Below are 26,234 nucleotides of genomic sequence, written 5' to 3'. Positions count from 1 at the left end.
TGGGATCTAGTTTTCTAACAACTAGAAACTTAGTTTCAAGGAAATTATCTCAGCAAAGACTTCAGAATAGACAAGGATGACACAGAACAAATTAATGCTGCCGAAACACCTTGCATAAGGCCACATGAGAAACATTCTACAGCAAAACATAATGAGGAGAAGGAAAAGACACAACACAACACAATCTGTTAAAGAGAGACAAGGGGATCCCTTTCCAAGCATGGCAGGGCAATTAAGTGGCTCTCAGAACTTGATCTTTATGGAGAAAACCCTCTCTGCTTACAGTTAAATAATTCAATTTTATTTTCTGTGGATCCCTGAATGTCACTATTGATGAAGTTAGGTGAGGGGGCAACTAATTAACCACCCAGAACAGGTTCAACCCTTGCCTTTGGAAAACCAAGAAGCAAAATTTAGGATTCTATGCAATGGATATTAGCACAAACATGATCATGCCAGTAATCTTGCAATTCAACAACAGGAAACTACTACAACCACTAGGGGGCACTTTAGACCAAATATTTTATGGGATTTCAGTTGTGGAGTGCTTGTCCATTATCCTTTTCTGTCACCTGGATGAATCTGAATCCAGCCTCTATTGACAAGCTGATTGCACTTTCTTTGTTACCCCTGTAGTGCTTTCTAAAGCCTCTGCTCAGCTATCAGTCTACACATCTCTCTTAGTTAAATGCCTTCACCAAAAGCAATCATTTAGAAGTGCTAGGAAATGGCCACCTGATTTTATTTTTTGCAGAACATCATAAGGTAAAGTGGAAGGAAAGCTAGAAAAGGATTTTGGGGATGTGGGGGAAAGCCACACTGCAGCTTTATTCAGTGGACAATGGAGTCTTAAGAATCATTGAGGGAAAATGGGGATTAAGAGGGATTTTTGTAAAATAAAAAAGCTGAGATCCCTTACCATCTGATTGATATTTTTACAGCCAATGTCCCCGTGAGAAAGTGTTTGCACATAATCTAAGAAACATCATTTCAGGTGGCATTTTCATAGTCTCCCCTCTGGAGTACTTTTTACAGTGATGACAAACCTAAGGGTCAGATCAGATTGAACCCTAGCTGCATCTAATACTGTAACTCCCAACTTAATCCAGTTATGCTTTCCTAGATTCTAAACATGGCAATAATGCGTGAGTGAAAAAAAATAAAGCTGAATTTAAACCACTCACAGTTTTTCATTAACCTTTTGGCAGAGCCAAAAATAGCTCAGTTCTTCAGTAACTGTTCAGCACTCCTTGTGAAAATGTTCAGTATTCATTTACATTGCCCTCAACTGACATCACTACATAGCCAACGGGGATGTACGAACCGACTTGAAGTTGAGCCGGTTCACCATCGAACAGGGCCAGCTCGAGGACTTGCCCCAAGCTGAACTGGGCCCGGTTCAGCTCAACCTCAAGCTGAACCTCCTTTCCCCGGTCTGGCTTGGGGCTGGTTTGGGGTTCTAATTTAAAAATAAAAAATAAAAAATCTTAATGGTGGGTATGGCAGTCGAGCTGAGGTTCTAGTTTGGGGGCACAAAACTGAACATGCCTGGTCTGGTTCAAGTCCAGTCCAGACTCTAAATAAGGCGGGCAAATTGGTTTTGTGCACACCCTTAATAGCCACATGTGATTGGCAACATTGGTTTAGGACATCATCTTCTTTGCTGTGTGATCCCTGGCTGGGTGGTATGGTTCTAATCGAGGAAAGAGGAAGCAGTAGCAGCCAAGCCCCAACCCCGAAAAAAGCCACCAAAACTGACTGAAAAAACTGCAGAATTTGCAAAATCTTTTTTAATAGAAAAAAAGAATTCTTTCTCACCAAAACTGCTAGTTTCTACCAAAAACATTGAGAACTAAAAATATAATTCTACAAAAAGCGCACTAGTTTATATGCTACAAAACTTTATGAGAGCAGCTCAGAATTGCCTGCACCGTTGCGAACATCTAACAAGCCCACTGTGCTGAGTAAGAGGATACTTCTGCTGTTACGTACCACTTACCCTTGTGCATTGTGAAGCTATTTACAGTATTCCCAATACAAGTAGTATCAGGATGTGCAACTGTGCAAGGGGAAGTAGTAGTGGAAGAGCCTTGTGGCACAGCACCGTGGGTGAGTTTGTTAAAAGCTGCAAGGAGAGCTGGTCTTGTGGTAGTAAGCATGAATTGTCCCCTTTGCTAAGCAAGGTCTACCCTGGTTTGTATTTGAATGGGAGACTACATGTGAGCACAGTAAGATATTCCCCTTAGGGGATGTATGCAGAAGGACCCAGATTCCCTCCTTGGCATCTCCAAGATAGGGCTGAGAGAGACTCCTGCCTGCAATCCTGGATAAGCTGCTGCCAGTCTGTGCAGACAGTAGTAAGCTAGATGGACCAATGGTCTGACTCAGTAGAAGGCAGCCAGCTTCCTATGTAAGGTCACAGTTGCATGGGCAGCTCTGAACCACCCTTGTAAAACTGCATCACATGTAAGCCACTGGAATTAATGCTGCTGCTGCCTGCAGATATTATGAATCCAGATAAACCTACCTAGTTTGTAATCATCCACTGGCTAACATACTGCAACTATTTTTCTAGGGGCACAATTTCCCCCCCCCTTTCTGTTTGATGTCTTTTCAGATTCAGCTCTGTGCCTGAATCTATTCAATATTGGATCTCACCTTCTGCCACCAGCAGTGAATAGCAGATAGAGTCAAGAAAGTGTGTATTGAAATTTCATCCATCTTGTTCTTCTGTATCGAAATCACATTACCAAATTTGCAGAATGTTTGCATTAAATAGCTACGGAATTGTCCAGAACTCCCATTGAACTAGCTTCTGCATCTGGTGTGCTTTCTACAACTCCATGGTTGCTGCTACTAATTCTTCTTTTGCTAAAAATCCAACTGATGTAGCATGGCAATCGTGTGAGACCATTATGAACAGATGGCACAATGCAGCATTGAATGGGAATGCTCACATATCCTGCTGCATTGACCAATCACATCCAAACTTGGGTGATGGTGTCATAATGTAGCAGGGCAGCTGCATATGGTGCAGTGATACCATCACACAATGGCAGTGCATTCTTGAAAAGGCGAAGAGTAGAGGAGACAGCAGAAGTAAGAGCAGAGCAAGAGACTGCTGTTTGAATGCCCACATTTCAAGACAGTGTACAAATCTAGATTGAGGGGGGTGGATTAGCTGAGTGTGTAGTGAAAGTAAATGCAACCACTGAGAACAGTTTCATCCAAACCCTCAGAGGTAGGCAAACCTCACCCCCCAGCTATTGTTGAACTACAACCCCCATCATCCCCAGCCAATGTGAGCTGTAGTTCACCAGCAGCTGGAGGGCCATGTATGCCTATTGCCCACCCCGGCAGTTAGAACTACTACAAAGACCAGTTCTCTCTGTAAGGCATTAATTCTCACTTCTGGGAAGATGTAGACCAGGGCTGCTCAACAACTTCGGCCCTCCTGCAGATGTCCCTGGCTATTGGCCACTGTGGCTGGGGATTATGGGAGTTGTAGTTCAAAAACAGTTGGTGGGGGGGGGTAAGTTGAGTAGGCCTGATAGAGACCATCACATGTTTTTGAAAGAACAATGATAGGACGATGAGAGTAGGGTCAATGACGACTGTGAACATGGGTTGGCCACCAGACATCCATTCACAAGACAGATTCATGTTGATAGCTAGAACAAAGTAGCAGCCTCCTTCCATGTCAACCCAACTCCTCACTGTTTGTGAGGGCCTGCTCTGGTACCCCCCAACCATCTTGAGGTGAGTGGCAATAAGGGCCTTTTCAACTATGCTGTTCCATTTTGGGATTCTCTCCGTATGAGACCTACCAGGCAGCAGTGCTAACACATTTTTGGCACCAGGCAAAGACGGTTTTATTCTCCCTTTTAAGATCTGATGAGTTGCTACTTTTATCCCACTGTTTTGAAGTTAGCATGTTGAATGAATGGTTTTAGTATATGTTGCCCCATTGTGTTATAAACTGCCCTGATAATTTTCAGTGATGGGCAGTACACAAGAAGAAGAAGGGAAATCTTTTTTTTTTTAATTGTTGTGTTTTAAATTTCTTGTTTTTGTTTTTAACTAATGTTTGACTTTTGTTTTTATCTTGTTGTAAACTGCCCAGAGATGTAGGTTTTGGGTGGTATAAAAATATGTAACAAACAAACAAACAAAATATATGAGTAAATAAATAGTCAAAAGTCAACCTGTGGTTTCTTTTCTTTAAAAAACAAAACAAAACCAAAAAACCTCTTTGTGCACTCACTTGGACAAAGGCAAATGACAATACTTCTTTCTGATTTCTCCAACGTAGGGATGTGTACAAGCCGGTTCGTCACCTTCTCTTGGAAGCGCCGAACTGGCTTTGGGTGCCAGCATTTGAACTGGTTCATTGGGGCGGTAGTGGTTCCCTTAAAAAGCTGGTGCACATCCCTACTCCATGGCTGCTCTCAATTTTTGTCTTTGATCAAAGACATGAATTTTGGATACAGGAAAAGACTGCTAGCGTATGGAGCCCTCCTGGACTGGATCAAAGGTCTACTAATCAACGGTTTACAAAGGTACTATTTTGTTTACAAAAGTGGTCTGTACTCTTGGAAGCCTAGAAAGAGGGCATGGAGGCGGTGGTTCTTCCCATTTTTCTGCAGCACCTGGCATTCAGGAGTATACTGCCCTTAGACAGGGAGGTTCCACTGCAATTTTATGGCTACCAGGAATAGTCATTGGTGGAGTTTAACCCTATTATACAAACCATGAATGTATCCAAGCCCATTATACAATGGAAATAAGCTTGCAACCATCACTGAATCTTGTGAGGGGAGAATGCCCTAAGCAAATCATGAATTATGTGAGATGATACTGTGCCCAAAAGCCTGAATCATGAATGGGAGTCAGAGCAGATGCTAGGTTTGGTCTGGTACATTCCTCAATGGCAGGTTAATGTCACAATAGGAAATATATGGGAGAGTGATGCTTTAGCCATTGGTTAGAGTATACTGAATAGGATACTCATTTTCTAATACTTTTCAGTAACTATTCTATTAATTAATTATTATTGTTGTTGTTGTTATTGTTATTATTTAATGCATGTATATACCGCCCTATATATAATCTCAGGGCAGTTTACAATCTAAACAAGCAGCAGCTAAAAACTCCAAATCATATAAAACAAAATTACTGTAAATAAAATTTAAAAACTTTAAAATATAAACTAAAAGCCTGATGAAACAGATGTAGTTTTCAAAAGTCATATAAAAACAAGTTACAACCAGAGGTGGGGAGATTCTAATTTCATTTGGGAGTGTGTTCCAGAGCCTTGGGGCAACTGGGTTGCAACTTGGGGCAACTGGAGCAGGTTTTCTTAACCTTGGGCCCTCAGATGTTGTTGGACTACAACTTCCATAATCCCCAAGCAAAAGTCATTGCAGCTGAGGATTCTGGGAGTTGTAGTCCAACAACTTCTGGGGGCCCAAGGTTAAGAAATCCTGCTCCAGAGAAGGCCTGGTTTGGGGTCACCACCAAGCAAGCCAGTGGCAACTGCAACAGGACCTCCCCCAATTATCTTAATAGGTGACGGGGTTCATGAAGAAGAAAACAACACTGTTTTAAATACCCTGGGGCCAAGCTGTTCAGGGCTTTATAGGTAATATAAGCAAATGTTTATATTAGTTTTCCCAGCTAATCATCTTTTGACCCATTCCCACCAGGACAGCTTTCTGCATCAAAGGTTCACCTCCTTGAAATAATTATAACCATTATACCTTTAATACCTCACTTGCCAGTCTGGGGAGTGTGGGAATGACAAACTCAAAGGAGATGAAGCAGAGAGTGGAATTATCTATCCATCAGCTCAGAAAGTTCTGCTTGATGGTTTATATCTATCTCAAAAGAATGAAAAATGCAGACCTCACCTCAGAGCTACCCAATTAATCACAGCTCTAAAATGAGTTCAGTTTTCACGTACCATTTATTATTGACTTATTAAAAGACTTCTCTCTTGCCTTCCAGTCAGACAGACTGCTCCCACCCCACAAGGTGACTAACAACATAAAAGTGGCAAATGAAAAAAAGAGTTTGCTCACTTTGTGGTCATATGAGTACCCTTTAGCTTTTAAAAACAATTCTACATCTGTTTTCAACCCTGAACACTTATTTCCTTCATTGCTTTCACATATAGTGGTATTAAAATGTCAAACAGCATTTGATAAGAGATGAGAGTTAGTGCTCCAGTTTTCACTCATGCTCTAAAAAGTGTGGAGATTCAAGTTTATATGCTCATGTCGTTCCATGCCATTTAAGCTGGCTTTACAAATTAGACTTCATGCGCCCAGACTTTGCCTTGGTCTTTCAACTTAATATTGAGCTGGATGGGGATACATCTAGGCAGAAATGCAGCCAGGTTTAGTTTCCTCAGTCTCTTTTTAGAGTTGTACCTGATATGTTTCTGCCTGATGCATTTCTACAAGACACAGTGATTCTCCAAAATGCCACACACATAAACATCCAGACAGAAATCCAACAGGTACAGCACCTTCACCTATCAGTCCCCCAGAATATATTTCTTTCCCCTCCATTCAATGACAGTGCAAGGGATTTCTTGGCCTTCATCCTGAGAGGAGGAGAGAGGAAAGATCATTATCTCTTTCTGGCTTCATTTCTTCTATTACATTAAACCAAAGGCTGGTATTGGATTTGCTGGCATGACGCCGCTTTATATCAAGTCAAGCTTTTGGTCCAGCTAGGTCAGTTACTGTGACTGTCAGCATCTCTACAGAGGTCTTTCTCAAGCCCTACCTGGGGATTCCAGGGATTGAACCTGGGACCTTCTGCCTCCAATCAATCCCTGGCATATGATTTATTGATGAGCTGCAGCCCCTCCCAGTTCAGGTTTGAAGGTGGGCGCTGAGCTTCTAAATACACTCAGCGTCTGTCTCCAGCGTATGGAGGGTGTCACTATATAGATTAATAGCAGAATGGAGGAAGAAGACTATTGTCTAGGACTTACCTCCCCCTTCCTGGACAAGCTCGTGAGCAAATGTGCAAAGCTGAGATGTACAATTTCACTATTCACGTACATTTCTAAATAAAGAAGTTTAGTGCTTTATGGATTTGAAACCCACAACACACCCACCCACCACCAATCATGCATAGATTAAGGAGATCTGGATGGAGCTTTCCTTCCCACTCAAACGTCACATTTAATTTGCTGTTGGTTTTAAGACTTGATCATTGCTAGGCAACAAGGTAGTTAACAGTGCAAGATCTTGTGCAGTATTCCTTCAGGAACAAGGCCCAGTGGCATCTGATATGATACATCTGTGGGGAAAGCCTCAGAGATCAGCTTCTAGGCAATGAAGAGAGTAATCAAGGCCTACTTGGGAGATTAAATACAACCCTTCCCCAGGGATTGCACTCAGGGACCCAGGTCGGTACTCCATTGGCAGCTTGAGAACAGAACTGCATCCTTCCATTATATTAAACATCGGTCAATTACATTCTTGCTGAAAACATGATTACTATATTACATTCAGACAAGGTGCAAATTAGATTTGAAAATTTCTCCAATACTCTTTAGCTTTGGGTTCAATTTTGTAATTTGGGGGGGGGGGGCTACTTTCTGGCTGAATGTTATTGATAATAACCCTCCTTCCCCCTCCCGCTTCTCTATATCCCTAACAGGATTTCAGTTATGTATAATTTATATTTTAAAATATTAAAAGAGATATTTTAAAGAAAGAATTCAACTGCATTAATAGGTAAGCTTTTGGTAGAGCATGAATACTTTGAGATATTTATCCTGAATACCTTGGATCCTAAATGGGCTAAAGGTCCATCTACTCCAGTACTCTTGCCCTGATCCAGATAAGGAGATCCACCCAGGTGTCTGCACATATATCACTTGCTGGAACAGAATCCATCTATGTAAATCAGATGTACATTCAAGTGCCCATCCAGACATGCACATTGTCTTGCAAAACTGCATTGCTTTCATTTGGATGTGCATTAGGATGCACATCTTTATTCATAGTCAGATATAATAACTAGACTGGGGCAGTTGTTTCTCATAGTGGCTAGCAGTGTTCCCTCTAAGGCGTGTGCACGTGTGTGCACTCACAATTTTTTTTAATGTCTGCTCAGTTAATTCTAGATCCTGTTCAGGTTGAATGAGGAAGGCCCCCCTCTGAATGCACGTGCGCACACACTGCCTTGATACTGCCGCCCAGAAAAAAACTCATTCCACATACAGATGAAAAAAATTAGAGAGAACACTGGTGGCCGACCAGATGCATTTGGGAAGATCGACAGCAGGATCTGGAGCTGATGATGGCCTTCTGCTGTCATTTGAATCCATCATCTTGTATTCCAATTGAATGAGTGGTTAGTGCCTTTCTAATAATATTTATGCAGATCTAAATGCAATGATGTTGCCAAAAACAGCTTTTCAACGTCTTGATTGCTATCTTTCAAAGTGATGCATTTTGATTCTATCAGGATGAATTCAAACATGGTGGCATTTCAGCTGGGCTTAAAATATAAGAATGAAGGCAGCTGAAGGAGCACCAGCTGGTACTTACAGTCTCATATATCTTTAGCTGCAATGTAGGACAGACTTCATAACTCATTCCCCATAACTTAGAGCCCCAGCATGGTGTTCTTCCAGTGGCTACTGCTTCCCTTGGATTTCTTTTTAGATTGTGAGCCTCTTTATGGGAAACAATTCCACCACCCCCCCATTAAAAAAAAAAAAAACCACATTGTGATTTTGTTGTTGTTGTTGATGAAAAATAATCCTAATGAATTGCATGCCAGGTCACATAAAAGATGAGCTGTATATTTTGTTTCCCCCCATTTAGTGATATTTCAAAACATCTCAGAGTAGTTTCCCTGTCTGCCCATTTTCTTCTACTTGACTTCAATTCCACATATAGCAGTATTTTTCAGAGTGTTGGTAGTCGCACGAGAAATAGACATTGCCTCTCATTCCATTATTACCTTTGAGTAAACAAGTTTCACAAGTTTATAAAGTCATCTTGATACGTATTTTGTTAAGGTGATATATACAGTACATCCTTAAATAAAAATTTGAAATGATACATGTTTAAATAATGCTGTAAAACCTTTTGATCAGAGACAACAATCCTCCCACACAAAAAAGTGCCTCAGCCCTTGACCATCAGTTTTCAAGGATACTTCCAGCTTTCCAGTCTCATATAAACAATCACCTGTCTCCCACTATGTTTGTCTCCAGAATAACTGAACGATAAGTGCCCAGAAATAGAAGTGTTCCAGTTGTGTCCCACACTACTGACAGAGAAAGTCCTCAAATGAGTTGTTATGGCCAGTCAAGCATGATGTGTGAATAGGCCCCAGATCAGCACATTGAGGCCCTGTTCAGACATAGTGACAGAGTTCAGACATAAAACAAAACCAGAGTTAAACAGGGCAGAGGTTGGAACACCAGTATGTCCAAAATCAGGTAATCACGGTTTAGGGCAGGTTTGTCTTGCCAAACTCCAGTTTGAACCTTTGGTTTGCACAAGGATTTGCTGCCGAGACCTCCAGTTTGGCCACCAAAGCACTACATCCGAACCTGGATGCCGCCATCACCCATCACAGTAATCAGAGCAGGAAAAATGGCTGAGGGTGGGTGGGATGCCTGGGCCCGGGTTTAAAAGGTAGCCCCCACCAGGGATTCTCAAGCTGCCAAGTTCTATTCCCCCCCACATAAAATTTAGGGAAGGGGGACCCAGCCCCTTCCCCTTTGAGGGTTTGTTATCCCTAAACTTATTCATGAGAAGGGCCAGGGTTTTAATATGTCCATGTAAGCAGTGTTCCCCCCGTCCACACATGTGGCCAGGTTCTGACACATGGAGCATCAAATTCCCCTTTGCGTGCATGCAAGGCTTCACAGGGAAGGTGGGGAATGGCTGCAGCACCTAAGTTCTATGTCTTGCCAGGGAAAGTTGGGGAAAAACCCTTTGGGGATATTAGCACAACTGGTGAGCATGCAGTCCAAAGGGAGACCTAGGGCTTACACCTAGGTCTTCCCCAGTAGACTGGCCCTCTCATGAGAAGGATAGACCATACTCAGCAAGCAACATAAGCAGGGCACTCATCACAGCGCTGCGAGGGGAACAACTGACAGGACGGGCTCAAGGTGCGTTGCTCCCTGAGAAAGAAAGAGCAATGATGTAATTCACAAGCACAGAGACGGCAGCCGGCAACATAAGCAGGGCACCCCATCACAAATGCCAGGAGGGGAGCAGTATTTGCCTGCTATTGGCAGGGCAAAGACATTTTAACCCGTTCCTCACACACCACTGTCTTCTGCAAATGGGGAGGAAGGGTCTTGTGGCCCCCCCTCTTCCCTCCCCTGGGAAGAGAGGATTGGGCCCCTCTTTTCCCATTTGTACTGGTTAAAGATAGACTGCACAAGCAATTTCTCTACTTTTTCTCATGTTTGCAGAATGAGTTTGTTACCAGCAATGGCCATTTGTGACACACCCACCCATTCTCCAGCAACCCATTCTCCAGCAGATATGCCATGAGATGCATGCTCCCCCTCCCCTCCCCTCCCCATTTTCCCAGGAACTTCTATTTTCCACCTCCCTCTATACCCCTACCCCTATCCCATGCATGAGTGCTTAAGGATGGATGGATAGGATGGGACTGCTGAAAAGAGGTGAGATTACTTAGGATTTTCCCCTTCAAATTTTGGTAGTGTTGCTCTGTCTTTTGTACAAGTTGGTAGGGGGAGGGATCCAGCCCCTTCCCCTTGGTGCAAGCATGTTCGGCCAAACCTCATGAGAAGAACCATCCATCTAGAGCAGGATTAAATTGCATAAGAGATTCCTCTTATGCTACAAAAATGGATCCTGCTCTGGAGCGGACCACTCTCTCATGAGACTGCCTGACCATAGACACACACATGCAGGTTGGAGGTCTTTTACCGCCCAGCCCAGCTGACAGTTTCACCAAAGCACTGGAAATGGTCCCTCAGCAACATCCCTCCTGGCCCTGGCAACTGTTGGGAACCAAGAATATAAACGCCCCTTATAAGAGTCTGGTGTCCCTGAAACACATCTCCATGCTCGGTTTTGCTGCTCATGGTCACCTGGGAATTGGCTCATGGTCACCTGGCCAATGGGTGTCCCATCCCAGAGTGCCCCACGATGGCTGCTTTGCATTCACTGCAGCATCAGGCACAGCTGGTAGTGATTAGCCTGGGGATGCAAGGTTCATCCCAGTTCTCTCCTTGTCTGTCCACCCAACCTGGAAATGTTTGAACACCCACAGCAGTATGGACTACATTTAAGTCTGGAAGGGTTGGGTGGAAGGGGGAAGGTATGGATTATGAGTTCTATCATTAAACCGTGGTGCCAGGACCCTCACAACAATGTCCCCCAGCCATAGTTGGAAGGTTTACCTCATAAGAGTGCAGTCAAATGGAAAGCTAAAACACATTAGTGTTTCTGTTTTCTCTGGTGGACTGGCCTTCTCATGAGAAGGCTAACCCCGTGGCCAGCATGAGGACAGGGTGTGTTGGGTCTTTCTCATTGCTTTGCCTGGGTCTGCAAGCCTGGTGGCAACCTTGGTTACAGTAAACCAGTCCCCAGGATCCTTTGCCAATACCTTTGTTTACATTAAGGCCAAAGAAACCATATTCCATTTAGAAGATTGGAGAGTCCCAGGAATGGGGCCAGATCAAGTGTTAAGTCAATGAAAGGGCACATGTGTCTATTCCAGTATTCTCTCTAACAGAGTTTGCCAGATGTTGACTACAACATCCAGAATCCCCAGCTCTAATGGCTTTTGCTTGGGGATTCTGGGAGTTGTAGTCAACAATATCTGGGAATCCCTGTTAGAGGGAACACTGGTGACTGGACTATTCCCCTTCTTTTATTTAAAGCATTCTTTCCACGATGCCATTCCATCCCTTTAAATGCAGGAACTTCAGTGATGTGGCATCCCTGTTGCCAAGCAGCAGCAGGGTGAGGAAGGGGATGGCAAAGGGCAGGGCATCAGCTCCGAGAGGTGATCAGCGAAAAATGCTGTCACCCTAGAACAGACACATTTATGAACTGCTTTGAGGCAGCCTCTCTATGATGGTGGGAGGAGCTTGCGCACACAACTGACATTATGACAGGCAACAGAATTTGGACAACACAATGGTGCCTTCTGACCTCAGGTTTCAGCAGCAAAACTCATTACAAACCGAGGGTTCAAATTCAGATTTGTGAGTGAAAATGGAGTTGTGGTTGGGTGATGAAACTGTGGTCTCATGCTTTCAGATGATCACAAACTCCAACCTCTGGTACATTTATCTCTTTCTGACATTACGTCTGAATGAGGCCTCAGAAAATCTGACTGCTGTCAGAGGAAAATTTCCACAACGAATTCATAATTACAAGCACAAGTCATGCTGGTAAGCACAGGGAAGTCTCGAAAGCCAGTGGATACTGTTGGGCAAGGACTGGAGAAACCTAGATTCTAACCAGGCGCGTAACAATGATCGGGCAAGGGGAGACAGTTGTCTGGGGGCCCCACTGCCTGGAGGGGCCCCCCAGAGGCACCTCACGTGACTCCTCATTGCCCCCTGCCCAGCCCCAAGGCCCCTCAGCCACTTGCCCTGTTCGCCGTCTCTCCTGCTTGTTCTGCTGGCCCGCAGTCGAAGCAGCAGACAAGCTGCAAAGAGCTCCTTTTCTGCCGCCTCTCAGCTGATCGGCGGGTGGGCGGGGCTTCCACGGAGGTCTGGTGTAGGCCTCTGTGAAGCCTGAACTCCAGTAGGGCCCAAGCCAGCCAGGAAGGAGGAGGCAGCCAGAGTGGCCACCGCTGTGCTCTGCAGCAGAAGACCCCCTGCTGCCAGGTAGAGTGTGAACTCCTCTTTGTGGTTACCTTCCCCACCCCCCCACCCGGATATATAGGGATCTGCTTGCCATAGGGCTTTGATGGCGGGGGGGAGGGACTGAGAAGTCTCTGAATATTTATTTTTAAACAGCTTGGAAAATTTGCTGGCTTTAAAAAATCTATCTAAAAAGTCCTATAAGTGGCTTGTTTCATGGCAGAAAATTACAAAAACTTCTGGAAGAAACAGTATTATATTTATTTTATTCATTCATTTATAAATGCACTTATGTTCAAGTTGTTTTGCAACCCAGAAGGTCTGAGTGAGAACTGTGAAGCATGTCTTGTGCTTTTATTTTATTTTATTTTATTTTTCTTGTGTGTGAACTGCTCCCCAATAACTTGCAGGGACTTCAGGGTCAATCTGGCCAACATGTGAATGCAGCACCTCTATTCCAGAGGAGATGTGTCTTAAAGGGCTTTAAAAGCCTCCTGTGAAAAATCTCCTGGAATCAAACTTGACTGAATTTGTTCAGAATTCTGAGAAAACAAACATAGGCTCACCCTGCATGGTTGAAAGTCTCCTTGGCTAATCTGCAGCGAGGGGCCCATTTTAATCATTCATCTTTCTAGTGTGTTCTAGGCATTAAAAGTAAAACAGATGTATAGTACTCAATGTATATCACTATATATTGTGAAGTTTGCGTGTGTGTATTCAGCGAAATGTATTTCCAGGCAGCATACTTATTTTGGAATATCAGACTTAAATCCTTGGGGGCCTGGGGTGTGCGGAGGCCCTGGACTTTGAGTGGGGGGGCCCCATTTTAAAATCTTGTCTCTGGGCCCACTCCAACCTTGCTACACCCCTGATTCTAACCCTCACTTGGCCATGAAACTCCCCTGATGACCTTGAGCCAGTTCTCCTATCCTATCCTACCTGAAGAGGAATTGCAAGGATAAAATGCCAGGAGCAGGGCAAACATTTTGTGTGCTCCTCTAAGCTCCTCGAAGGGATTGATTGATTGACAGATTTACTGATTGTTTGAATAAACAAACAAACAAACAAACAAAGCTAGGTTTTACCTTGTTTTCATGAGATGCGTATATTGTTTGCATAAGAGTTCCGATCAACATGATTTCCTAAGCACAAACTGTACTCAAGCTTATATATTGGTTAATGAGACAATACTACTTGCATGGACATTCAGACACGGGAGGATTCATCCTGAATTTGTGCAACATAACCTGACAAGCAGCCAGAGGATCAGGGCACATCACCTCTGACATAGGGAGCAGACATTGGTTGACCTAAGTAACATTTTGCTAGGAACAATCCGTACATGACAAGAGAAAGTATTTAGAACAACATGAAGCCCAAATCGACAGGGCAGCCATTCTTTTCTAGCTTACGGAGTGGGTGGTGGGGGTGGGGTGTAACCCAGCCTTTTTACAAAGCCATGAAAACCTCTGAATTATAAACAAATGGCTGGCCTGAGGTGTTGATATAACGTTCCCCAGGAAACAGCGCCCTATGAATAAATATGGGCAAATATTAAGAACACATTAAAATAGCCTCCCTCCTTTTCTTTTCAGCATAATGTTAACTGAGGATATTTGCTCTTGCTTTGATGTGTGTCCATGACAGCAGTTTGCATCTAATATGGGAATCAGACTTGCTCAGAACACGTTTCTCCCTCAAGGGAAGACAACACACATGCTTTACATTTCTAATATTTCAAAGTGGGCTCCAACTTTCAAGGAGTACACCAGGGTGCAGCACCCCCATCAGAGTTCCCAAACATCTTAGTGCTGAACTGGGAAATCTGCATCATAAGGAAGGATTTTGGCATCTGCTATGCTTATCTAGTAAAATCATCATTTTTTCAATCAAGGCTGACATACATGACTCAGGGCCAGTTTACACAATCAGCTTTTTAAAAATAATTTTTGGTTTTGCTGTTTTAAATTGTTGTTCATTTATTTATTTATGATCTTGGGAGATGCACTGGGCATCTTTGGAGCTGAAAGTCAGAATATAAAATCAAATCAACCAATTCAGTGGTAATGTTTTTCCTGGACTGTACCACCTCAAACCACAGATGGGCTTCCATGCATAAATGCCCTCTCAGGGAGAAAACTAGAACTCTGCCAAGTAGCTCTCAATTTTAATTCTCAGGTCATAAATGAAAACTTTGGTGAAATAGTTCCTGAATATTTAATGAGTATTCACTAAAGGTAAAGGTAAAGGTAAAGTGTGCCGTCAAGTCGATTTCGACTCCTGGCGTCCACAGAGCCCTGTGGTTTTCTTTTGGTAGAATACAGGAGGGGTTTACCATTGCCTTCTCCCGTGCAGTATGAGAGGATGCCTTTCAGCATCTTCCTATATCGCTACTGCCTGATACAGGTGTTTCCCATACCAGTGGGGATTCGAACCTGCAACCTTCTGCTTGTTAGTCAAGCATTTCCCCACTGCACCACTTAAGGTGATCATGAATATTCACTAAGCTTGTGCAAAAAAATTGGCTTTAAAGACACAAAGTTGAATTGTGTGCATATTTCCTTGCTGAGTGGAAGTGGCCACTACCAGAGCCATGCAGAATGCACTGCGCACAGAAGAACTACATATTCCAGCATTCCCTGAGCACCTTGCAAGATGTTACTGGAGCTTCCCACAGCGCTGCTTCCCTTTAAGGGACCTCCCTAGCACTGTGCACAGGACAGCTCTGCCCAGAAGTAGGCAGTGGGTGCCGACTTCTGTGTGGGGCTGGGGGCATTGTCCACATGATTTCTGTTTGACCCCTCAAAACCAAATCTTTCCACAGGGCTAATACTCACTTTTCCCCAATCCTGCCTTATGTCACAGTTTCTCCTGGCTGCTACTGCTTTCCCCTCCCTGGATTACTCACAGAGTTGTAGCAATTAAACAAAAATGGGGCAATTTGATATTGCACTTTACAATTTGGACACCAGTAAGAGAAATTGAGGGTGAGGGCAATGGGTTAGGGCTGATCTTGCCCAATCAAAGATCATGTTTCTGGTGATGTGTGGGCACTGGATATGCCCCTGCAATAGGGCTGTAACAGAAAACAGTGATGCTGTTCTACAAGAGCTCTGAGGACACGAGTAAAAGAAAATGGAAACGCCTCTTCAGTATTTGGTCCCCTTAGCACCACATCTCATGGGACATCACTGGAGCAGCTTCTTCCCCAAAGTGTTGGTGCACTGCTGTACTATCAAAATACTATTTTTTATTTATTGTTAAACTGATATACCGCCTTTCATTAAAACAATCCCAAGGCGGTGAGTAAGGTGGTGGATTCAGGACTTTAACATGGCAAATAGAGCAGAGCTCATTAGCTCTCTCAAGCTACCTAAGACTTCATATACACCACATATTGTTACATCATTATATGGTGAGCTGGTGTCATTATCCCCATATAGTAGAAGAGGGGAAAAGCTGAGGCTGAGAGATTTTGGTTTATTTAAAGCCACCTTGGACTGTTACATACAGCAGGCTTTACCACAAGTTTACTGGGAGGCTTTACTGTGAACTCGAAGTTGTCCCCCCAAAAACCGATGCAAAAGTAGATTTTTTTTTTACCCCAGATATAAACCATGCTACACTCTACTCTAACACGCAGTGAAAAACCAGAATCATGTGTGAAGTGCTCCCCAATAACTCACAGGGACTTGGGAGTAAATCTGGCCAATATGTGAATGCACCCCCTCCATTCTGAAGGAGATGCAAGTTAAATGGCTTCAAAAGCCCCATGTGTAAAACGTTCAGATGAGTCAATGGCAAAAGCAGAATGCAAACTTCTTGATTCATAGTTCAGTCTGCTAAGCATCACACTATACTTCCTCTCACCAACTAAGGCTGAGGAACAGGATCTGGCTGCCTATAGTCAACAATTGTGTTGTATGTATCAATTCTGGTTCCAGCCAAAGGCACCATTTCAGATTTCAATAAGGGTGAACAACGACTTCAGGAAGGGAGATAAAGTTCTCAGCAAGTTTGAAAGGCTCACATTTAGACATCTATTCACAATTAAATTGAAAAGAAAGGAAAAGGTGATTATTTTAAGAGTATTTGTTATATCTTAACACGTGTAGCAGGGATAGGCAACATGGCTCCCCTGCTGTTGCTGAACTACAACTCCCATCATCCCCAACTATAATGCCTGGGGATGATGGGAGTTGTAGTTCAACAACAGCTGGAGGGCTAAGGTTGCTTACTTCTGAACTAATGGTAATGTTGACACCACATTTAAAAAGTTATCCACCCACCTAATTTTTGCAAGCAAAAGGATGTGTGTATTTAGCATGTCTATGTTGTTTATTTTAAAATGTAGTCTTTTTTTTTTTTTTTTTGCTGACCAGAGACCAAAATAAAGGACTGATTGACTGATCAGTTCATCTAGGGAGATGACCCCTGCCTTGGATGATTTCCCAATGGATTAAAGGGAAGAGGGTTACTAATGTTCCTCTGAGCTTTATGCTCTACTGCCCCCATAGGTAGTATCTTGCTACCAGCCTAACCAGACCCTTGCTGGTATCCACAGGGGATCCAGGGTTCTTTGTGGGTCCCTCTAGTCTGGCCATCAGTTTCCCTCTACCCGGTATCACCATATTGTCAGGTTTGAGGTCACACTCTAGGAGGCAGAGCCAAGGTAGAGAGTGGCCATGGCAGGAGCAAATGGAGCAAGGCTTTTGGGAAGAGGGGCTTGTTTCTTAGGCTTCTCCAGTTGCAGGTTTTCCTCCATTCTTTCTCCCTCCTGGACTCTGTCTCTTCCTTTCCCCATCCCTTCCTTCCATCTTCCTTTCTTTCACCTCTCATTTCCTCCTCTCTTGGTGCTCCTTGCTCCTCCAGCTTCTCAACCCCTTCTCTCTCTGCCCCCCACAATTGTCTTTTGTTCCTTGATTTTTCTTCTTCACCAGCTGCCTCCACTTCCTCCTGGGTGCTTTCCAGACTAGCTGCTCAAAATGCCTCCGTTCTGGCTAGTCACATTCAAAATGTAAACAGCAGGAGGAGCAGTCTCGCAGAAACTAACAACCTCAACAACCAGCAACTTTTAAAATGCCAGATATACAACGTCCTAGCTCTATAATGCAGTGATTAAATTCGAAATAAGGCATTGGAAATGTGAACGGTACCCTGCTGTCAACATAGGGACTGTGGTGTCACGATTCAGGAAGTGTGGAAGCACACTTCTGAGATACGACATGAACCCATTAGAGGGTCTAATCTGGAAAGTGCCCTGATGGTCCCCTCTGGCTACCATGCAGGTCAGGGTTTATTCTAAGCTTTCCCCCAGCTGCACAAAAAGGCAGTGAAGCTCCCCCCCAGTGGTGTAGCTCTATTTGAGCAGATTGGTTCAAAGAACACCCCCCTGCCGCCCAGCTCCTGAGGGCACCCAGCTCTACCCTTCCCTATTTTCTTCATTATCTCCCTCATTCCAAGGAGCCACCAGGGAGAGGGGAAAGCATGGGTCCCCTCTCCCGTAGCTATGTCCCTGGCTCCTCATCCCCAATCTGTGATCACCTCCCAAACTTTTTCTAATTGAAATTCTAATTTTCTAATTAAAAGAACATAACAGATGGAAGGGAAAAAGAGAACCTATAGAGAACTTAAGACAAATAGACAGAGAGCGAGGAGGAAAGGAAGGAGAGAAAAAGAAGAGAAGGAAAGAAAAAAGAAGGCGTCTTGCAAAGAATGATTATCTCACTTCCCAAACTATAGCTGAGGACTGAAGCATCTATTTCTACAGCTCTGTTCCTTTTTAAACCTATATATTCCCAACTGCACAGGTACTGTGTTGACACTGCACATTTGTCCCCACTGCACAAAATGTGTCCAGTTGCACATTAGAATAAACCCTGATCCAGGTGGGCAATCCTACAGTACTCACGTCTGATGTTATTCCTTTTTTACCAATGCTCGTTGCCAAGATGGACCAGCTCTCCAACTGGAGGATGGGGACATCTGCCAGCCACATTGCCACTGACACCCGAAGCCGGGTGACACCAATGGCCATTAATAGGGATGTGCACAAACCTGTTCGGGGGCCTTTTTATGGGCCTCCAAACAGGTTCAAACATTGGGGGGATTCGAAGTTCGAAGGCGGGGGGGTGCCCACACACCCAGTACTTCTGGCCGCTTCCGGCTGAAGAGGTGGAAGGGGCGGCAGGGAGGTACATTGGTGCCTTGAAATCTTCTACCAACACCAAGCACCAGCGGGGGGAAAGCAGGGGGAGGGGTAAGTGCACCCTCCCCTGCCCTTAAAGTGAGACCCCTCCACCCCCTCAAGCCACCCCCGCCCGGTTCCGTGCACATCCCTAGTCATTAATATAGCTGTAAATCTGGATATTAGGAAACCAATGGCTGAATATTCTTTCTGCTTTAGAAATAAGATTGTTCTCTAAATTAATGGGGATGATGTGGAAACACACACAGACCCACACATTTTGGATAAAATGGCACATTGATTGTCAATGGTTGCTGAATTTCTAATTAGACCAGAGCTTGTCCTTGAGAAATCTTTTACCACCATATTTCATTTTGATAGGAACAGAAATAATACAAAAAGGAAAGGACAAAATAGAAGTATTTCATTGAAGAGAAATCATGGCTGGTATAGAAGAGCACTCTCTGGTTAAGAGAAAGGGGATTTTGACCTTTCAGGCACATCAAATAAACATGGCAAATGTAGATGCAGCAAAAGTATATTTTTCGAACGGTATTGCTTTCCCTGCCTATACTTATTAAGCATCGATGTTGCTGCCTTGTGGTTGCCTTCACTGCTCATGATAATTATGGAACTTCTGTCTCCATGGGCCTGAAAATCTGTGTGATCAAACGAAGGAATCCCTCTGACAGAAATGTAGTTAAATGCTTCAGTGGCCCAACACACTCATCTTTGCAATCATCTGTCACTCCAACAGTTTTGGTGGCATCAAGGGAATGCATCTCAACAGCCAGAGAGAACAGAAAAAGCAATTCCATAAGTTGTTACAACAACTGAAGGCTTGTTCATACAATCAAGTATCGTAAGCCACTGGGATAAATTGTCTGGAGCAGGGGTGGGCAAACTTGCACCTGCAGCTGTTGTTGAACTACAACTCCCATCATTCCCAGCCACAATAACTGGGAATGATGGGAGTTGTAGTTCAATAATAGCTGCAGGACAGGTTTGGCCCCCCACTGGAGCATTGAAGTCATCAATGGAAAGCCAGCGTGGTGTAGTGATTAGAGTGCTGGACTAGGACTGGGGAGACCCGAGTTCAAATCCCCATTCAGCCATGAAACTAGCTGGGTGACTCTGGGCCAGTCACTTCTCTCTCAGCCTAATCTACTTCACAGGGTTGTTGTGAAAGAGAAACTCAAGTATGTAGTACACCGCTCTGGGCTCCTTGGAGGAAGAGCGGGATATAAATGTCATCATCATCATCATCATCATCATCATCAAATTGCTGATGAAACCTACCTCTGTATTGCTGCCAATGACAGGTTAAGCTGTGGTTGGCAGGTCTGGCTTTTTAAAAGCCAAACTTTGGGTTACGGCCCATTTGACTCACGAGTATACCCCTTAGGTTCTGGCAACCGGAGCAGGGCATTCTCAGTGGTTGCCCAAAATTTATGGAATGGCTTCCACCAAGATTTCTGTGGTTGCTGATTTTTAAGGTTTTGAATGTTTATGGGTTTAATGTCTAATTTTTTAAAAACAAACAAACACCCACCTTTCTCTTTTAATCAGGAGGTGTGCAAAGTAGCTAAAATCAAAGATAAATGCAACATAAAATATATAAAATACAAATTACTAGAATAGCAGCTTTAAAAACAAAGAGAGCCATGATAAAACCCACAAAACTTAGAATTAAACATTTTCAGCTGGTGGTGATGGAACACTGCACTTCCTTTGGGAGCTCCACATGCTGGGTACCTCTTCAGAGAAAGCCCTATCATATGCAAGCATCATCCTTACCTTTGCAAGTGCAGAACATGCAAGAGGCCATCCTCAAATGACAACTTATAGAGCTATTCATTTATTGCTTTACTATATGGAGCCTTTGATATTGATTGTCTTGATAGTGTGAACCAACTCGAGTATGGACAGGTTGTGGATATAAATGTTTTCAACAAACATATTTAAAGCAACAATCCCCTTGCTTGCTTTCATTTTAAGTTGTTCTCCTGATCTGTGGACAAGTGAGAAATTAAAATGAAATGAAAGCAAGAAAAAACAAGCACCTGATCTTGCAGCCAGGAGCCATGTGTGCACTCTCCTCTGCATGACCAGAGCACCTCCAAATCCTCAGATCATCTTCAGGGTGGGAGCCACCAGAAGATCCAAGACCAGTTCCATCCAGAGCAGCTTGCCAGTAGCGTGCCAGGAAGCTGTGCCCACATAATGCAGAGCTTCCCCACTACTGCTGCAGCTATGCAACTGGGGAGAGAGAATTTCAGCACTTTGCTCTGGCTCCAGATGTGCCCTGTGTCTCCTGAAAGTATGTCCCTGAGGACTGAGACTTCTAAGGACATCTTTTCAGGTGGCACATCGGGAGCCATAGTAAATAGGCAGAATTCACTGCCTCCTGCTAGGCGGGCAGCCGCAGTGCTGCTAAGAAAGCTCCTTGTTGCACAGGCATATCTTCCCGGCATGCTACAAATAGATGTCAGCTACTGGTTTGTTTTCAATCTAAGAGCAGGTGCCAGAGTGGGATGGAGAACACCAGAACAGAATCAGTCTGCAGTGCTGTTGGCCGGGCTTAACTCTTTTCTCCCTTGTCATTTTCTCAGTGAAGAGCTCTCCTCCCCGAGGCACTGTTTGCCTCGTAAGGCTAACAACAACCAACAACAACAAACAACAACAACAACACAGCTAGTCTGAGCTGTCATGCTGCTTCTGGCATGGCATATGTCTTGACAGTCCCTGGGAACTGGACTTTCAGTGCATTGTGTGAACAATCAAGTTTGACTCCATATGAGGAAGCTACTTATTATATTAATAAGAAGTTGTTATTTATTATTAACTAGTAGACATTAAGCCCATTACATTAACGGGTGCTAGAAGAGTTGTGTAGAGAACAGTCTTTCTTCAAGGGCAAGGGACGTGGACTTTCCCTGTTCCTAGGCGTCCCCCTGCCATTGGTCCCCGGCAGCTGGCATGCAGTGATAGACTGCTTCTATTCAAGGAGGCTTCATTTGGTCATTAGGACTGACAAACAACATACCACACCCCCAAAACAAACAAACCCTGTCTCCTTCTTTACATGAAAAGGGGCAGGAGGGACTGTCAAATCCTGCACCTGGGCCAGGCTCCCAGAGATTAGAGATTAGGGTTTTATTATATAGGATAGGAGGAAGCAGCTAATCAGGAGGAATAGGGAGCTAGGAGACTCACAGTTTAGTGAGGCTGCAGCTTCCTTCCCCAGGCAGCCAGGTCTGGCTTCCCCGCAGGGGCCTTTCTCCCCATTCACAGCAGCGGGCAAGTTTCTGGGGAGGAGGAAGCACGACATCATCCCCCTCTCTCCTCCAGGGCGAGCCGTCCCGGGGCGGGGGATGCGTCGGGCTCCCTCTGCCGCTGCGCCTGGGCGCGCATGCACAGCCGTTGCGGGTGGCTGCAGCAGCGCCAACCGGCACCTCTCCATCTCCTGCGAGCGCCGGGAGCGTAGCCGCCCGTCTTCTAGCCACCCTCCTGGGCTCCCGCTGTGCTCCCTTTCGCAGAGGTGGCACCGGGCGGGGGGCGTGGGCGGGTGAGGGGAGGACGCTAAGACCCAGAGGCTGTGGAGCAGGGGCGGTGCCAGCAGCCGCAGCAACCGCTCCCCCAGGTCGCTGCCGCCGTCCAGGGTGGCTACTGCTGCTGCTGGCCAGGCCGCCGCCTCCTCCTGGTCGCCCCTCCCCTCCTCCCTCTCCACCACGCAGCAGCGCCGGCAGCAGCAGCAGCAGCAGCAGGAGCCAGTCCAGCCGCACCCGCCGCAGCCAGCCCGATGGCCTCCCCACAGCCGGGCCGGGCCCGCTGCCGGGCCCGCCACCGCGCCTCTGCGCCACGCATGTGCAGAACACCCGCAAGAGACACGGATGCAGGTACATTAGGGTTTTATTATATAGGATTATAATTATTGTTTACACAGTCAGACAGGTGTTATTGGCTGCTTTGTTTTATCCAGACATCGAGTCCTTCCCAAGGACCTGCGATGGCTGAATTTTATCATCAATACTTTATCATCAATACAATATCATCAATACCTTTATATATTCTTCAAGGTCTATTTTCTCCTCCTCTACTGTTTGATGGACTTGCAGCATTCCTCTTCCACCTGAGCTGTGAAGGAGGTATAGCCTATCTATATCACTGCGGTGGTGCAGAGCATGATTGATGGTCATGATTTTCTTGGTCTTACCATCCAGCGTCTCTAGCTCTGCCTGGGTCCAGTCTATTAACCCTGCAGTGTATCTGATAACAGGTATAGCCCAGGTGTTTATGCCTTGTATGATGTTCCTGCCATTGAGTTTGGACTTGAGGATTTTTCTAACTCTCCTGATGTATTCACTTCCAATTTTTCTTTTCACTTCAGTGTGTGCGATGTTATCAGCCTGGAGAATGCCCAAGTATTTGTAAGGTTCTTTCTCTTCCAGGTTCTTGATGTTGCTTCCATTGGGCAGTTCTGTTCCTTCTGTTTTTCTTATTTTCCCTCTGTTCATTATTAATGCAGCACACTTGTCTAGTCCAAACTCCATTGCTATATCGCTACTGAATATACGGACAGTGTTTAGCAGCGATTCAGTTTCTGACTGGGACTTCCCATACAACTTCAAATCGTCCATGTACAGCAGATGGTTGATTTTACTGGATGTTTTAGATGTTTGGTATCCGAGGCCTGTTTTGTTTAGTATTTGTGAAAGTGGGGTCATGGCGATTACAAACAACAGAGGGGATAGTGAGTCCCCTTGGAAAATACCTCTTCTAATGCTAACCTGTCCAAGTGTCTCACCATTGATTGTTAACTTTGTAATCCACATGCTCATTGCTTTTTAAATAAATATCTGAATGTTTTTGATTATTATTATTATTATTATTATTATTATTCCTTCCCGGGAGCAACGTCAGGAGAAGAGTTGTTTCTTAGAGAAGTCTGTGTGGTTGTGATGCTTGTTATTGGCAGGCACCATTAGATAAATGACCCTTTGATGGAAAGAGATTCTGCCCTTGATTCAACTAAAATTAAATTTTGACCCTTTGTTTCACTAACGAATGGAAAAAATATAGTTGTGGCCAACTTATTTGTTACCTTTAATGGGACTTAGTAATGACTAACTTTATTCAGATTGGGGTCCCTGGGTGATATATGGGGCAATGGTTAATGAAGAATAGGTAAATGTACCAACCAACCACCTCTTATATTAGTGGCCAACACCAATATACAAAATTGTCTTTAAGCCTGTGGGCTTTTGACATAATTGTTGCAGCAGCTTAGGAAACTAAATAAAATGGCTATCTATCTAGTGCAATTCACCAGTCAACAACAATCTAGATTCACATTTTAGATCACCTAGAAGGCTCCTTCAAGCATTATTGGATTGCTGCATCATCCTGCCAGTGTGAAAACAGAGTAATTGCAACATGCTCTTTTACAACTGGCTATAATCCCCTTAGCTCTTCAAGTTCTTCAAGAGCTTCACATTTGACACCCACAGAGCCTTGTGTGAGATAAGGATGTCTATGGGGCTGCGTTTTATGTCTTTTTGCTTTCACTACAAATTATATCATGGCTAGATGCAATTAAAGGAGTTCTTACAACCTGAAATGGTCTTTGGAGAAGAGGCTATTTATTCAGAAAGAAAATTAAACATAGGTAATCCCTTTTTTAAGATCTCCCCTTCTTAGATTTTCTGAGTCTACATAGGAATGCAGAACTTGTCTCTGGAGTCCACTTCCTCCTGCTGCTTGAGCCAGGCGCAAAGCCATGATTTTGTGTTTGTCACTTCACAGTATGCTAGCATGGAAATAAATGAACATGACTGCACATTCTCTACAGGATCAATTATGATAACAAGCCTAATTTTCTTAGAGCTGCTGAGCATATGAAAGGATGCTGGCCACCACTGTCAGCTCCCAGTAGTTTTCCCTACCAAGATAATGAGAACACTCAGGCTTTCACAATTGCTCAGAAGTCCCCTGAGCAAGCCGGAAGTCTTTCTTTCCAAAATACTTTGAACGCACCACCAACAACGGCAAAATCCAAATGGAAGACTATATGAGCCAAAGTAGATGCAATGGCAATTGTCACATTTGCTTATTCACATGTCCACCCCATTCACGTCCTTAGTGGAGGGGGCATCTGATTTTAAAATTTAAAGGGGTACACAGATGAGGGAGATGAACCTTTCCCTGAATCTTAACTCTCCATGGTTGGTCACTCAAAATCCTTTTTACAAGGCTGAGAGGAAAGGTACAAAAATGAAGGGCTCAGCTTCTCTAACCCATGCACTTCTTTTAGTGTTGGATCACTCTCATGCCCACATTCAGCATTATACATGGATGGGGGGCACGCATGATTAAATAAATGTGGCTGCCCCCATTATGTTCTTTGGCTCTGTAACCCCCTCTGCTTGCATCTCTAATCATGAATTTGCCACCATCTCTATGGCTGAATCCACACCTCTAGAGGTACAGAGCCAGACTTCTAGCCATTGCTTCCATTGTGGACAAAAGTGTGCACCATGCAAACAGCACCCATCCCCTAATATTCCATTCATAAAATACTTGTTTACTTAATCATAAGTAACCATAATCACTGTTAGAAAAGAAGCAGATATTTGAAGTGAATATTTTCATATATGTTGCTTGTCAAAATCAAGAGATGCTAAGAAGTCTAACACATCAGAATCTGAGAGTGACTGGGAGTTGCAGGAGGAAATCAGGGAGGCGTCAAGGAGAGGCAGGGCTGTAATAATGGGTGCCTTCAATTACCCACACATAGACTGGGTAAATTCACAGTCAGGTCATGACAAAGAGGTCAGATTTCTAGATACGCTAAATGACTGTGCCCTAGAACTGTTGGTCTTGGAGCCGACCAGTGAGAAGGCAACCTTGGACTTAATTCTGAGTGGCACCCAGGATCTGGCGCGGGATGTCAGTGTCATCGACCCTTTAGGGAACAGTTACCATAGTGCCATCAAATTCAGCATACATGTGGGGAGAGAATCACCAAGGAAGTCATTTTACACAGACATTTTGAATTTCAGAAGAGGAAACTTCTCTAAAATGAGGAGTATGGTGAAAAGGAAGCTGAAAGGGAAAATCAGGAGAGTCACTTTGCTCCAGAGTGCATGGAGTTTACTCAAAACCACAGTACCAGAAGCCCTGTTAGATTGTATACCCAAAAAGAGG

The 26,234-nt window shown here is 44.3% G+C and overlaps 1 long non-coding RNA gene across 1 annotated transcript in view; it reads left to right on the top strand.

Annotated features, from left to right (window-relative positions):
• Positions 1 to 12,163: 12,163 nt before the first annotated feature.
• LOC128350740 (uncharacterized) overlaps positions 12,164 to 26,234 on the top strand; it is a 118,587-nt gene continuing 104,516 nt past the window's right edge. Inside the window, exon 1 of the long non-coding RNA XR_008319432.1 lies at positions 12,164 to 12,865. This is a non-coding gene — a long non-coding RNA (uncharacterized LOC128350740). The remainder of the gene's footprint in view (positions 12,866 to 26,234) is intronic.

This window comes from Hemicordylus capensis, chromosome 3 (genome assembly GCF_027244095.1).
Source record: "Hemicordylus capensis ecotype Gifberg chromosome 3, rHemCap1.1.pri, whole genome shotgun sequence".
Lineage (NCBI taxonomy): Eukaryota > Metazoa > Chordata > Lepidosauria > Squamata > Cordylidae > Hemicordylus > Hemicordylus capensis.
This window is presented reverse-complemented; position numbering and strand designations above follow the sequence as displayed.